The sequence below is a fragment of the Ambystoma mexicanum genome, chromosome 7q (assembly GCF_040938575.1).
Source record: "Ambystoma mexicanum isolate Mex_15411 chromosome 7q, UKY_AmexF1_1, whole genome shotgun sequence".
Classification (NCBI taxonomy): Eukaryota; Metazoa; Chordata; class Amphibia; order Caudata; family Ambystomatidae; genus Ambystoma; species Ambystoma mexicanum.
In genome coordinates this window covers 1,133,170,383-1,133,185,937 of record NC_090941.1, presented here as the reverse complement: position 1 = coordinate 1,133,185,937, position 15,555 = coordinate 1,133,170,383, and positions in this window count along the sequence as shown.

The following is a 15,555-nucleotide window of genomic DNA, read 5'->3' as shown; positions in this document are numbered from 1 at the left end:
ATAATAAGAACATAGCCACTGTGCAGGCCTTCAAGACCACTCTGAATACACCTTGCCACTCCAGGCAAGGGCCACCTGAGACCTAGAGTAGAGATGCCCCCAATAATAAGAACATAGCCACTGTGCAGGCCTTCAAGACCGCTCTAAATACACCTCGCCACTCCAGGCAAGGGCCACCTGAGACCTAGAGTAGAGATGTCCCCAACAATAAAAACATAGCCACTGTGCAGGCCTTCAAGACTGCTCTGAATACACCTCGCCACTCCAGGCAAGGGCCACCTGAAACCTAGAGTAGAGATGCCCCCAATAATAATTACATAGAACTGTGCAGGCCTTCAAGACTGCTCTGAATACACCTCACCACTCCAGGCAAGGGCCAACTGAGACCTAGAGTAGAGATGCCCCCAATAATAAGAACATAGCCACTGTGCAGGCCGTCAAGACTGCTCTGAATACACCTCGCCACTCCAGGCAAGGGCCACCGAGACCTAGAGTAGAGATGTCTGTAGTGATACACGAAATTGCAACCTTGCCAATCAGGGCTTTAGATGACAGCATTAGCCGCTGAAAGCCAATAGTGTATTCAAAGTATGTGCTAAAAATGCTGACAGTAGTCTGTTGTAGCACTTCCATTATGCAGTAGTGAGCTACAAGGAATATGACAGGCAGGGAGGGCCCCCAGCTATGTAGCTAATAGGTTTTTGGAGTGTTTGGAACATCATGGCACCTATATAGCGCTTAGATAGCCAGTCTTAAGCGCTATAAACACTAAGCTATGAGTGCATGCCTTTTAGAGCTTGCAGATGGGGTTAATACATCCCTGCTTCCCTTAGAATATTCAGCCTCACTAACGTTAGCCCTGGCTCCAAGCTAATCTTCCTTTTCTCTGGGAAGGTACTGATAAGACATTCCTCAGCCAGCGCAGATGGGAACAAGGGAGGGGGTAGGAGCGAGCAGGGAGCATCTCAGAGAGAGCTGGGTTTTTTCCATGAGCCAGTTGCACAGGGAAAGTTCTGGAACTGTGCGTCATGGTGACTGACAGCAAGAAGTTATAAAATATCCATGCACACATGGATCAGGGGGAGATCGCCTGTGGACTTGATTCGTGTACAGTCAGGTGCCCGGAATTGGCTCTCACGGTGTCCTCCAGCCTTGTTTTTCTATGAGCGGGGCTTGTTTTACAGCTAGCTTATGAGAAACCCAGGTCTCCCAGGGCTGAGATTAAAGGGACGTAAGACTGTGTTTCTCTATGTTTCTCTATATTTCTCTATGTTTCTCTATGTTTATCTAAGTTCCATGTTTCACTATATTTTGCATTGCTCTAAGTGTTATGCTTTGTAATATTCTGTAACTTGAATCCCAAATGTATATGAAATTCACTGCTTAGAATAAATATGCTAATAACACTTTGAGGGTGTCATTTGTCACTTGCATGAGATCACTGCTCAGCACAATAGAACCTGTATTTTGGGCTGAATTGGGTATTTTTGCTCTCAAAGGGCTGGCCCCGAGGAAGATTTTGCCCAATATCAAGACATTTGGTGGCAGCTTTGTGGGATTGTGAAGAGCAGTGCCATGCTGACATGACAAATGGTGTGAGAGAACACAGTGTAGAGTGGGGGCTGTAATGTTCGGAGGCGAAGGTTCGTTTTTTTTTTTGATATATGCTTTTGAAGGGTTGGCATTCCTGAATAATGAGGAAGGGGAATGAGCCATGCTTAGGAGAATGAGTAACATCTGTGCTGAGAGCCTAAAGAGTTTTTTTTCTTTCTTTTGGCAACTGTAAAATTCCATGTGCTAATGGTGGCAAATTCTGTTTAAAGGAAACACACTAAAATGGTTATATTGCATTTTAGGCTGTGCCATGCTTATATTGGGTGAGAGACTCACTTAAAAGGAAAGTGAGTGAATGTTATTTGGATTTTCGATTTTTGTGTACTGATTTGAAATTGCAGAACCAGTTTGCAATGGTTGGGGGGAAAAAACAATTTATATTTTTCTAAATTGCCCCTGGAGTATTTTTGACTGTCCCCATGCTATGCCATGGATTTGTGCTGTTGCCTTAAAAGTGATGTATGCTTTGAAAATAGTGACCTGTTGACTGTGATACATGGGGAAAAATGTTGTTGACACATTAAACAGCCCACAAGCAATAGAGTGTGGGTTGTTCTTGCAGAAAAAAAAACGTGCAGGGAGCTGCACTAAATATGGCATTTTTATTTTTTAAATGCACTGAACTGAGTGGTTATAGTTTGGCAATGGTACAACAGAATGAAACATCTGTGTGTGATAAGATAGCACAAAGATTTAATGGGTTGTGAGTTCTCTTGAAAGATCGCACATTACAAGAAAAAAAAAGACGCTTTGACATTTTGCAAAATTACATGGAGTAGAAAAATGACAAGAAAAGTGCCGCTTTTGAAAACAAGAGTCTTGCTGTATGTGCAGAGCTTGTGCCTTGAAGCTGTCTTGGGCGAGGTGCGTGAAGGCAAACAAAAGCAGAAACAGTACAAGAAAGAGTTAATCTGGATGAATTGTCTGAAACGAGTGAAGCCGCCACAGTATAAGAGTTATAGGCAAAAGAGATAAGCTGCGTGCTAATGGCGCTGCCAGGTGCACACGAAAGATAAACATGCCTGCATTCCTGAGGAAGGGGGAGCAAAAACAGAGAGCTGTTCAAAAAGTAAAGAATTTGCCTAGTAAACTGTGGTACGGAGCAAAGGCTTCATGCAGGATGGCAGACGGGCACATCACATCTGAACATTTACCTATGCATCTGTGAATGGGCCAAGAAAAGACAGCTGCCCATTCCAACAGACATTACTGTGCAAACCGCATTCCCATGTGATGTGATGTGAAGTGAAGTAAAGCGCTATTGCTGTGCAAGCTGCATTCCAATGCTCCATGTGATGTGAACTGAAGTAAAGCGCTGTGCACTGGAGAAGAAACCTCTAGGCGCTTTGAGAAGAGAAAATACACATCTGGCAAACTGCAAGCTACATTGCCAGGGGATGGAGTAACTGACAAAGACATTATGGCCTTCCAGATGGAAGCAAAACTGACAAAAGTGCTTAGCCGTTTTGCAAGAGACAACATGCAGAGCGGGGCTTTGAAGTACAACATGAACACTGCACATTAGCCATGATCCAGAAGCCACACGGCTTAGTGCAAGAATGAATGATTTGTTGAAGCAACAAAAGAAACTGACTCAGACTATCGCACTCAAAGGAGTGGTTCAAAAACAGCAAACGCCCTTTGAAAAAATGGAGTGATGCCAGCAGGGCAACCTAACCCAAGATCATGGGACACTGGAAGCAAGTTGGCGCCTGGCATTTGTGATCGCTTTGGTGAAAAAGAAAAGCATTGTGCGACCTGGGTACTTACTATATGGCTTTGTAAAAGCACAGATCAGTCTGAGGTACCATTGACCAGCTATGATTGCATTGCACAAATGAGTTTGTGATTAGGCAGTTACACCCCGTATGGTTGAGTGTAAATAAGCCCCCAGAAACATGCAGAAAGGTGATAAATAATTGCAGTAGCAATGACAAAGTGTGTAGTTACCTGATGAGACTTTTTGAAGATGGGGGTGGTATTATGGGAAGGGGTGGATAACGCTGATATTGAAGTTTTGATGACATCCTAACATTTCTGTTTGTATTTTGCCTAGGCAAAGCACGACAAGACATTTCATAATATAGGAAGATAATATGCAGTTTGTGGGTGACACTGATCAAAGAAGGGTCAGACGCATTCTCAGAGAAAGCGAGCCACTGCGACATGCTATTTCAACTTTAACGTGCCCTGCACCGCACTCAATGCTGTAACCTGCGAATAGTGTCCAACAGAGTAATAACTTTTGCTGAACTGGCACGATGCAGACTTGGCTAATTATCAAGTATTTGATGCTACACATTTAAATGACATGTTTTGCCCTTTCTTGTTTAAAGGACTATGGACAATGAATTGTGGACTGTAACATCAGGCACCACATACAGCTGTGTGACACAGCAATTGAATGCTAACACATTGAAAAATGGTTTTTAAATGCACTGTTGAGATGAATCTGAAAAAACCAAATGGTTTTACTCTTCCAACTGAATGGCTTTAACCAGAGATGTTTTGTTTTTTGAAAAAAAAAATATTCTACATTGCACGTAGGCAGGAGAATGATTTATGAACTGTTGGGGCAGCAGAATTATGCAAGCAGGAGTGTAATTAATTTTGAGATAAGATGAGTGCGCACATCAAAGTCACCTGTGCGTAGGTTAAGATTCTTAATTGAAGTAATGCTGCCAAGTGTATGAGCTATAATTTGAAATGGTAATCTTTGAAACACTGGATACTTTTACAGCCAGCTTAAGGCAGGTAAATGAAACCATGACTGACTTGATGTTTGATTTTATGACACAGAGTGTGACACGGTTTTTTGTTAAACCAACCAGTTTCATGTTTTTGTGGGGACAGCTGTCTCCAGCACACTAATGCAAAGAGTCACCTTTTGATTGTAAACATTTGGAATAATTCTTTGGAAAAGCGCTGCAAATGAGTATCCACATGGAATTGCTAGAGTACTGGCCTGGCACATTGTCAGGCATCTTTTGTCACTGAATGGATACCATTTGTTTAATTTGTCTAATGTGATGTTTTTCTGACCAAGAACTGCAGCGAGTGTTCTCGCCAAGATTTAATGAACTATAACTTGACTAAATGAATTTTTTCCATGGTGTGATGAAACAGCCACTGCCGGATAGTAGTATGGTGTTTGTGGCTAAAGTTAATATTGTATATGGTAGATATCCCACTTGAAGAAGGGTATTCTCCAAGTCACAGAAGGTAGACACTGTGAACCTGTTAGATTTTCCAGTGGTAAGACAACATGTAAATTGTAGACTGGTAATGCACACCTTCATTATTACAGTGCTACACTTAGACATAGATTTATCATGAGGCAATGTTTCCTTAGTACTACCAAGCTGCTACTAATGGAGTCCATTTCTATGGCCCATCACTAGAGTGCGTGTAGCTAGGGAGCTAGATTCATTAATTGCAGGAGTTTTATATGCTTGTGACATAGAAACTGTGCACTATAAGCTAGCCACTATGGGTTCTGATGCCAGCTCTGCTATAGAACTTCTGGCCTAGTGGGGCCCATTGATATGCCCAGCACTGCTACAAGTATTGACAGCCAATTGAAGATAACAGAATTTTAGACATGAAGACATTTTTGTCTGCCATAGGGCAGGTCAACAAGACTGCTAAATACACACAATGCATTGTATGGCAAACATTGTTAAATCAGCAGGTGTTGGCTTTTTACTGGGTGGGGGCGACCATCCTCCACACACTGGCACGCAGAGCTACAGTTACCAGCATACATATGGATTGAATTGCTTGCTTTTGATTGCATGAATAACACATGCCATGCTTTGATGTAAATTAGTAGAATTGTTTTTATTTAGACAACCTGGTGCCCATGGGTTCACCTTGTTCACGAAATTAGATGGTTTCTGGTTGGGTTCCACCTACCTGGGGGAAGTGTCTAGTCACACAGCCCATAGTCACGCTTGAATGCCCTGGGATCAGGGGGAGGGTAGGCCCTTAGGGTGAAAGGCTGCCAGGTTTTAGAATTGGTAACCATACATAAATGCAATAGTGCATTGTAGATTAGACTACACTGGATTGCCTTGACATTTTAACTGCATGCTGCTTTTTAACTGACAATCAGTTATACAAAATTGATTTAGGTATTTTTGTGTAGGCCAGGTTTTGGCTAGAGTAAATGTCCATGTTCACTTGGCGTAGGTATTTTTGTGTAGGCCAGGTTTTGGCAAGGGTATATGTCACTGTTCACTTTGTGTACATTTTTGTTTAGGTAGTGTTTTACCTTGCATGCCACGCTAACTAACCGCTATAAGATAGTTTGCTTAAACCTCTTGCAAAGCCCCAAGGTCTTTATCGCTGCACTAAATACTATATTGATAGGTATTAGTCAGCATTTTGTCGCACACACGTTGAATAGGGGTGGAATGTAGTGATACACGAAATTGCAACCTTGCCAATCAGGGCTTTAGATGACAGCATTAGCCGCTGAAAGCCAATAGTGTATTCAAAGTATGTGCTAAAAATGCTGACAGTAGTCTGTTGTAGCACTTCCATTATGCAGTAGTGAGCTACAAGGAATATGACAGGCAGGGAGGGCCCCCAGCTATGTAGCTAATAGGTTTTTGGAGTGTTTGGAACATCATGGCACCTATATAGCGCTTAGATAGCCAGTCTTAAGCGCTATAAACACTAAGCTATGAGTGCATGCCTTTTAGAGCTTGCAGATGGGGTTAATACATCCCTGCTTCCCTTAGAATATTCAGCCTCACTAACGTTAGCCCTGGCTCCAAGCTAATCTTCCTTTTCTCTGGGAAGGTACTGATAAGACATTCCTCAGCCAGCGCAGATGGGAACAAGGGAGGGGGTAGGAGCGAGCAGGGAGCATCTCAGAGAGAGCTGGGTTTTTTCCATGAGCCAGTTGCACAGGGAAAGTTCTGGAACTGTGCGTCATGGTGACTGACAGCAAGAAGTTATAAAATATCCATGCACACATGGATCAGGGGGAGATCGCCTGTGGACTTGATTCGTGTACAGTCAGGTGCCCGGAATTGGCTCTCACGGTGTCCTCCAGCCTTGTTTTTCTATGAGCGGGGCTTGTTTTACAGCTAGCTTATGAGAAACCCAGGTCTCCCAGGGCTGAGATTAAAGGGACGTAAGACTGTGTTTCTCTATGTTTCTCTATATTTCTCTATGTTTCTCTATGTTTATCTAAGTTCCATGTTTCACTATATTTTGCATTGCTCTAAGTGTTATGCTTTGTAATATTCTGTAACTTGAATCCCAAATGTATATGAAATTCACTGCTTAGAATAAATATGCTAATAACACTTTGAGGGTGTCATTTGTCACTTGCATGAGATCACTGCTCAGCACAATAGAACCTGTATTTTGGGCTGAATTGGGTATTTTTGCTCTCAAAGGGCTGGCCCCGAGGAAGATTTTGCCCAATATCAAGACAATGTCCCCAAATAATAAGTACATAGCCACTGTGCAGGCCTTCAAGACCACCCTGAATACACCTCACCACTCCAGGCAAGGGCCAACTGAGACCTAGAGTAGAGATGCCCCCAGTAATAAGAACATAGCCACTGTGCAGGCCTTCAAGACCACTCTGAATACACCTGACCACTCCAGGCAAGGGCCACCTGAGACCTAGAGTAGAGATGCCCCCAATAATAAGAACATAGCCACTGTGCAAACCTTCAAGACCGCTCTGAATACACCTCGCCACTCCAGGCAAGGGCCACCCGAGACCTAGAGTAGAGATGCCCCCAATAATAAGAACATAGCCACTGTGCAGGCCTTCAAGACCGCTCTGAATACACCTCGCCACTCCAGGCAAGGGGCACCTGAGACCTAGAATAGAGATGCCCCCAATAATAAGAACATAGCCACTGTGCAGGCCTTCAAGACCACTCTGAATACACCTCGACACTCCAGGCAAGGGCCAACCGAGACCTAGAGTAGAGATGCCCCCAATAATAAGAACATAGCCACTGTGCAGGCCTGAAAGACCGCTCTGAATACACCTCACCACTCCAGGCACAGGGCACCGGAGACCTAGAGTAGAGATGCCCCCAATAATAAGAGCATAGCCACTGTGCAGGCCTGAAAGACCGCTCTGAATACACCTCACCACTCGAGGCAAGAGCCACCTGAGACCTAGAGTAGAGATGCCCCCAATAATAAGAACATAGCCACTGTGCAGGCCTTCAAGACCACTCTGAATACACCTCGCCACTCCAGGCAAGGGCCACCTGAGACCTAGAGTAGAGATGTCCCCAATAATAAGAACATAGCCACTGTGCAGGCCGTCAAGACTGCTCTGAATACACCTCGCCACTCCAGGCAAGGGCCACTGAGACCTAGAGTAGAGATGCCCCCAATAATAAGAACATAGCCACTGTGCAGGCCTTCAAGACCACTCTGAATACAGCTCGCCACTCCAGGCAAGGGCCACCTGAGACCTAGAGTAGAGATGCCCCCAGTAATAGGAACATAGCCAGTGTGCAGGCCTTCAAGCCCACTCTGAATACACCTCACCACTCCAGGCAAGGGCCACCCGAGACCTAGAGTAGAGATGCCCCCAATAATAACATAGCCACTGTGCAGGCCTTCAAGACCGCTCTGAATACACCTCGCCACTCCAGTCAAAGACCACCCCAGACCTAGAGTAGAGATGCCCCCAATAATAAGAACATAGCCACTGTGCAGGCCTTCAAGACCACTCTGAATACACCTTGCCGCTCCAGGCAAGGGCCACCTGAGACCTAGAGTAGAGATGCCCCCAATAATAAGAACATAGCCACTATGCAGGCCTTCAAGACCACTCTGAATACACCTCGCCACTCCAGGCAAGGGCCCACCTGAGACCTAGAGTAGAGATGCCCCCAAATAATAAGTACATAGCCACTGTGCAGGCCTTCAAGACCACTCTGAATACACCTCACCACTCCAGGCAAGGGCCACCTGAGACCTAGTGTAGAGATGCCCCCAGTAATAAGAACATATCCACTGTGCAGGCCTTCAAGACCACTCTGAATACACCTCACCACTCCAGGCAAGGGCCACCTGAGACCTAGAGTAGAGATTCCCCCCTATAATAAGAACATAGCCACTGTGCAGGCCTTCAAGACCGCTCTGAATACACCTCGCCACTCCAGGCAAGGGGCACCTGAGACCCAGAATAGAGATGCCCCCAATAATAAGAACATAGCCACTGTGCAGGCCTGAAAGACCGCTCTGAATACACCTCACCACTCCAGGCACAGGGCACCCGAGACCTAGAATAGAGATGCCCCCAATAATAAGAACATAGCCACTATGCAGGCCTTCAAGACCACTCTGAATACACCTCGCCACTCCAGGCAAGGGCCCACCTGAGACCTAGAGTAGAGATGCCCCCAAATAATAAGTACATAGCCACTGTGCAGGCCTTCAAGACCACTCTGAATACACCTCACCACTCCAGGCAAGGGCCACCTGAGACCTAGTGTAGAGATGCCCCCAGTAATAAGAACATATCCACTGTGCAGGCCTTCAAGACCACTCTGAATACACCTCACCACTCCAGGCAAGGGCCACCTGAGACCTAGAGTAGAGATTCCCCCCTATAATAAGAACATAGCCACTGTGCAGGCCTTCAAGACCGCTCTGAATACACCTCGCCACTCCAGGCAAGGGGCACCTGAGACCCAGAATAGAGATGCCCCCAGTAATAAGAACATAGCCACTGTGCAGGCCTGAAAGACCGCTCTGAATACACCTCACCACTCCAGGCACAGGGCACCCGAGACCTAGAGTAGAGATGGCCCCAATAATAAGAGCATAGCCACTGTGCAGGCCTGAAACACCGCTCTGAATACACCTCACCACTTGAGGCAAGAGCCACCTGAGACCAAGAGTAGAGATGCCCCCAATAATAAGAACATAGCCACTGTGCAGGCCTTCAAGACCACTCTGAATACACCTCACCACTCCAGGCAAGAGCCACCTGAGACCTAGAGTAGAGATACTGCCCAATAATAAGAACATAGCCACTGTGCAGGCCTTCAAGACCACTCTGAATACACCTCACCACTCCAGGCAAGGGCCACCGGAGACCTAGAGTAGAGATGCCCCCAATAATAAGAACATAGCCACTGTGCAGGCCTTCAAGACCGCTCTGAATACACCTCACCACTCCAGGCAAGGGCCACCCGAGACCTAGAGTAGAGATGCCCCCAATAATAAGAACATAGCCACTGTGCAGGCCTTCAAGACCACTCTGAATACACCTCGCCACTCCAGGCAGGGGCCACCTGAGACCTAGAGTAGAGATGCCCCCAATAATAAGAACATAGCCACTGTGCAGGCCTTCAAGACCGCTCTGAATACACCTCACCACTCCAGGCAAGGGCCACCCGAGACCTAGAGTAGAGATGCCCCCAATAATAACATAGCCACTGTGCAGGCCTTCAAGACCGCTCTGAATACACCTCGCCACTACAGGCAAGGGCCACCCGAGACCTAGAGTAGAGATGCCCCCAATAATAAGAACATAGCCACTGTGCAGGCCTTCAAGACCACTCTGAATACACCTTGCCACTCCAGGCAAGGGCCACCTGAGACCTAGAGTAGAGATGCCCCCAATAATAAGAACATAGCCACTGTGCAGGCCTTCAAGACCGCTCTAAATACACCTCGCCACTCCAGGCAAGGGCCACCTGAGACCTAGAGTAGAGATGTCCCCAACAATAAAAACATAGCCACTGTGCAGGCCTTCAAGACTGCTCTGAATACACCTCGCCACTCCAGGCAAGGGCCACCTGAAACCTAGAGTAGAGATGCCCCCAATAATAATTACATAGAACTGTGCAGGCCTTCAAGACTGCTCTGAATACACCTCACCACTCCAGGCAAGGGCCAACTGAGACCTAGAGTAGAGATGCCCCCAATAATAAGAACATAGCCACTGTGCAGGCCGTCAAGACTGCTCTGAATACACCTCGCCACTCCAGGCAAGGGCCACCGAGACCTAGAGTAGAGATGCCCCCAATAATAAGAACAAAGCCACTGTGCAGGCCTTCAAGACCACTCTGAATACACCTCACCACTCCAGGCAAGGGCCACCTGAGACCTAGAGTAGAGATGCCCCCAGTAATAAGAACATAGCCGCTGTGCAGGCCTTCAAGACCACTCTGAATACAGCTCACCACTCCAGGCAAGGGCCACCTGAGATCTAGAGTAGAGATGCCCCCAATAATAAGAACATAGCCACTGTGCAGGCCTTCAAGACCACTCTGAATACACCTCACCACTCCAGGCAAGGGCCACACGAGACCTAGAGTAGAGATGCCCCCCATAATAAGAACATAGCCACTGTGCAGGCCTTCAAGACCACTCTGAATACACCTCACCACTCCAGGCAAGGGCCACCTGAGACCTAGAATAGAGATGCCCCAATAATAAGAACATAGCCACTGTGCAGGCATTCAAGACCACTCTGAATACACCTCGCCACTCCAGGCAAGGGCCACCCGAGACCTAGAGTAGAGATGCCCCCAATAATAAGAACATAGCCACTGTCCAGGCCTGAAAGACCACTCTGAATACACCTCACCACTCCAGGCACAGGGCACCCGAGACCTAGAGTAGAGATGGCCCCAATAATAAGAGCATAGCCACTGTGCAGGCCTAAAAGACCGCTCTGAATACACCTCACCACTCGAGGCAAGAGCGACCTGAGACCTAGAGTAGAGATGCCCCCAATAATAAGAACATAGCCACTGTGCAGGCCTTCAAGACCACTCTGAATACACCTCACCACTCCAGGCAAGAGCCACCTGAGACCTAGAGTAGAGATTCCCCCCTATAATAAGAACATAGCCACTGTGCAGTCCTTCAAGACCGCTCTGAATACACCTCACCACTCCAGGCAAGGGCCACCTGAGACCTAGAGTAGAGATTCCCCCCAATAATAAGAACATAGCCACTGTGCAAGCCTTCAAGACCACTCTGAACACACCTCACCAATCCAGGCAAGGGCCATCTGAGACCTAGAGTAGAGATGCCTCCCAATAATAAGAACATAGCCACTGTGCAGGCCTTCTAGACCGCTCTGAATACACCTCGCCACTCCAGGCAAGGGCCATCCGAGACCTAGAGTAGAGATGCCCCCAATAATAAGAACATAGCCACTGTGCAGGCCTTCAAGACCACTCTGAATACACCTCACCACTCCAGGCAAGGGCCACCTGAGACCTAGAGTAGAGATTCCCCCCAATAATAAGAACATAGCCACTGTGCAGGCCTTCAAGACCGCTCTGAATACACCTCACCACTCCAGGCAAGGGCCACCTGAGACCTAGAGTAGAGATGCCTCCCAATAATAAGAACATAGCCACTGTGCAGGCCTTCTAGACCGCTCTGAATACACCTCGCCACTCCAGGCAAGGGCCAACGGAGACCTAGAGTAGAGATGCCCCCAATAATAAGAACATAGCCACTGTGCAGGCCTTCAAGACCGCTCTGAATACACCTCACCACTCCAGGCAAGGGCCACCCGAGACCTAGAGTAGAGATGCCCCCAATAATAAGAACATAGCCACTGTGCAGGCCTTCAAGACCACTCTGAATACACCTCGCCACTCCAGGCAAGGGCCACCTGAGACCTAGAGTAGAGATGCCCCCAATAATAAGAACATAGCCACTGTGCAGGCCTTCAAGACCGCTCTGAATACACCTCGCCACTACAGGCAAGGGCCACCCGAGACCTAGAGTAGAGATGCCCCCAATAATAAGAACATAGCCACTGTGCAGGCCTTCAAGACCACTCTGAATACACCTTGCCACTCCAGGCAAGGGCCACCTGAGACCTAGAGTAGAGATGCCCCCAATAATAAGAACATAGCCACTGTGCAGGCCTTCAAGACCGCTCTAAATACACCTCGCCACTCCAGGCAAGGGCCACCTGAGACCTAGAGTAGAGATGTCCCCAACAATAAAAACATAGCCACTGTGCAGGCCTTCAAGACTGCTCTGAATACACCTCGCCACTCCAGGCAAGGGCCACCTGAAACCTAGAGTAGAGATGCCCCCAATAATAATTACATAGAACTGTGCAGGCCTTCAAGACTGCTCTGAATACACCTCACCACTCCAGGCAAGGGCCAACTGAGACCTAGAGTAGAGATGCCCCCAATAATAAGAACATAGCCACTGTGCAGGCCGTCAAGACTGCTCTGAATACACCTCGCCACTCCAGGCAAGGGCCACCGAGACCTAGAGTAGAGATGTCCCCAAATAATAAGTACATAGCCACTGTGCAGGCCTTCAAGACCACCCTGAATACACCTCACCACTCCAGGCAAGGGCCAACTGAGACCTAGAGTAGAGATGCCCCCAGTAATAAGAACATAGCCACTGTGCAGGCCTTCAAGACCACTCTGAATACACCTGACCACTCCAGGCAAGGGCCACCTGAGACCTAGAGTAGAGATGCCCCCAATAATAAGAACATAGCCACTGTGCAAACCTTCAAGACCGCTCTGAATACACCTCGCCACTCCAGGCAAGGGCCACCCGAGACCTAGAGTAGAGATGCCCCCAATAATAAGAACATAGCCACTGTGCAGGCCTTCAAGACCGCTCTGAATACACCTCGCCACTCCAGGCAAGGGGCACCTGAGACCTAGAATAGAGATGCCCCCAATAATAAGAACATAGCCACTGTGCAGGCCTTCAAGACCACTCTGAATACACCTCGACACTCCAGGCAAGGGCCAACCGAGACCTAGAGTAGAGATGCCCCCAATAATAAGAACATAGCCACTGTGCAGGCCTGAAAGACCGCTCTGAATACACCTCACCACTCCAGGCACAGGGCACCGGAGACCTAGAGTAGAGATGCCCCCAATAATAAGAGCATAGCCACTGTGCAGGCCTGAAAGACCGCTCTGAATACACCTCACCACTCGAGGCAAGAGCCACCTGAGACCTAGAGTAGAGATGCCCCCAATAATAAGAACATAGCCACTGTGCAGGCCTTCAAGACCACTCTGAATACACCTCGCCACTCCAGGCAAGGGCCACCTGAGACCTAGAGTAGAGATGTCCCCAATAATAAGAACATAGCCACTGTGCAGGCCGTCAAGACTGCTCTGAATACACCTCGCCACTCCAGGCAAGGGCCACTGAGACCTAGAGTAGAGATGCCCCCAATAATAAGAACATAGCCACTGTGCAGGCCTTCAAGACCACTCTGAATACAGCTCGCCACTCCAGGCAAGGGCCACCTGAGACCTAGAGTAGAGATGCCCCCAGTAATAGGAACATAGCCAGTGTGCAGGCCTTCAAGCCCACTCTGAATACATCTCACCACTCCAGGCAAGGGCCACCCGAGACCTAGAGTAGAGATGCCCCCAATAATAACATAGCCACTGTGCAGGCCTTCAAGACCGCTCTGAATACACCTCGCCACTCCAGTCAAAGACCACCCCAGACCTAGAGTAGAGATGCCCCCAATAATAAGAACATAGCCACTGTGCAGGCCTTCAAGACCACTCTGAATACACCTTGCCGCTCCAGGCAAGGGCCACCTGAGACCTAGAGTAGAGATGCCCCCAATAATAAGAACATAGCCACTATGCAGGCCTTCAAGACCACTCTGAATACACCTCGCCACTCCAGGCAAGGGCCCACCTGAGACCTAGAGTAGAGATGCCCCCAAATAATAAGTACATAGCCACTGTGCAGGCCTTCAAGACCACTCTGAATACACCTCACCACTCCAGGCAAGGGCCACCTGAGACCTAGTGTAGAGATGCCCCCAGTAATAAGAACATATCCACTGTGCAGGCCTTCAAGACCACTCTGAATACACCTCACCACTCCAGGCAAGGGCCACCTGAGACCTAGAGTAGAGATTCCCCCCTATAATAAGAACATAGCCACTGTGCAGGCCTTCAAGACCGCTCTGAATACACCTCGCCACTCCAGGCAAGGGGCACCTGAGACCCAGAATAGAGATGCCCCCAATAATAAGAACATAGCCACTGTGCAGGCCTGAAAGACCGCTCTGAATACACCTCACCACTCCAGGCACAGGGCACCCGAGACCTAGAGTAGAGATGGCCCCAATAATAAGAGCATAGCCACTGTGCAGGCCTGAAACACCGCTCTGAATACACCTCACCACTCGAGGCAAGAGCCACCTGAGACCAAGAGTAGAGATGCCCCCAATAATAAGAACATAGCCACTGTGCAGGCCTTCAAGACCACTCTGAATACACCTCACCACTCCAGGCAAGAGCCACCTGAGACCTAGAGTAGAGATACTGCCCAATAATAAGAACATAGCCACTGTGCAGGCCTTCAAGACCACTCTGAATACACCTCACCACTCCAGGCAAGGGCCACCGGAGACCTAGAGTAGAGATGCCCCCAATAATAAGAACATAGCCACTGTGCAGGCCTTCAAGACCGCTCTGAATACACCTCACCACTCCAGGCAAGGGCCACCCGAGACCTAGAGTAGAGATGCCCCCAATAATAAGAACATAGCCACTGTGCAGGCCTTCAAGACCACTCTGAATACACCTCGCCACTCCAGGCAGGGGCCACCTGAGACCTAGAGTAGAGATGCCCCCAATAATAAGAACATAGCCACTGTGCAGGCCTTCAAGACCGCTCTGAATACACCTCACCACTCCAGGCAAGGGCCACCCGAGACCTAGAGTAGAGATGCCCCCAATAATAACATAGCCACTGTGCAGGCCTTCAAGACCGCTCTGAATACACCTCGCCACTACAGGCAAGGGCCACCCGAGACCTAGAGTAGAGATGCCCCCAATAATAAGAACATAGCCACTGTGCAGGCCTTCAAGACCACTCTGAATACACCTTGCCACTCCAGGCAAGGGCCACCTGAGACCTAGAGTAGAGATGCCCCCAATAATAAGAACATAGCCA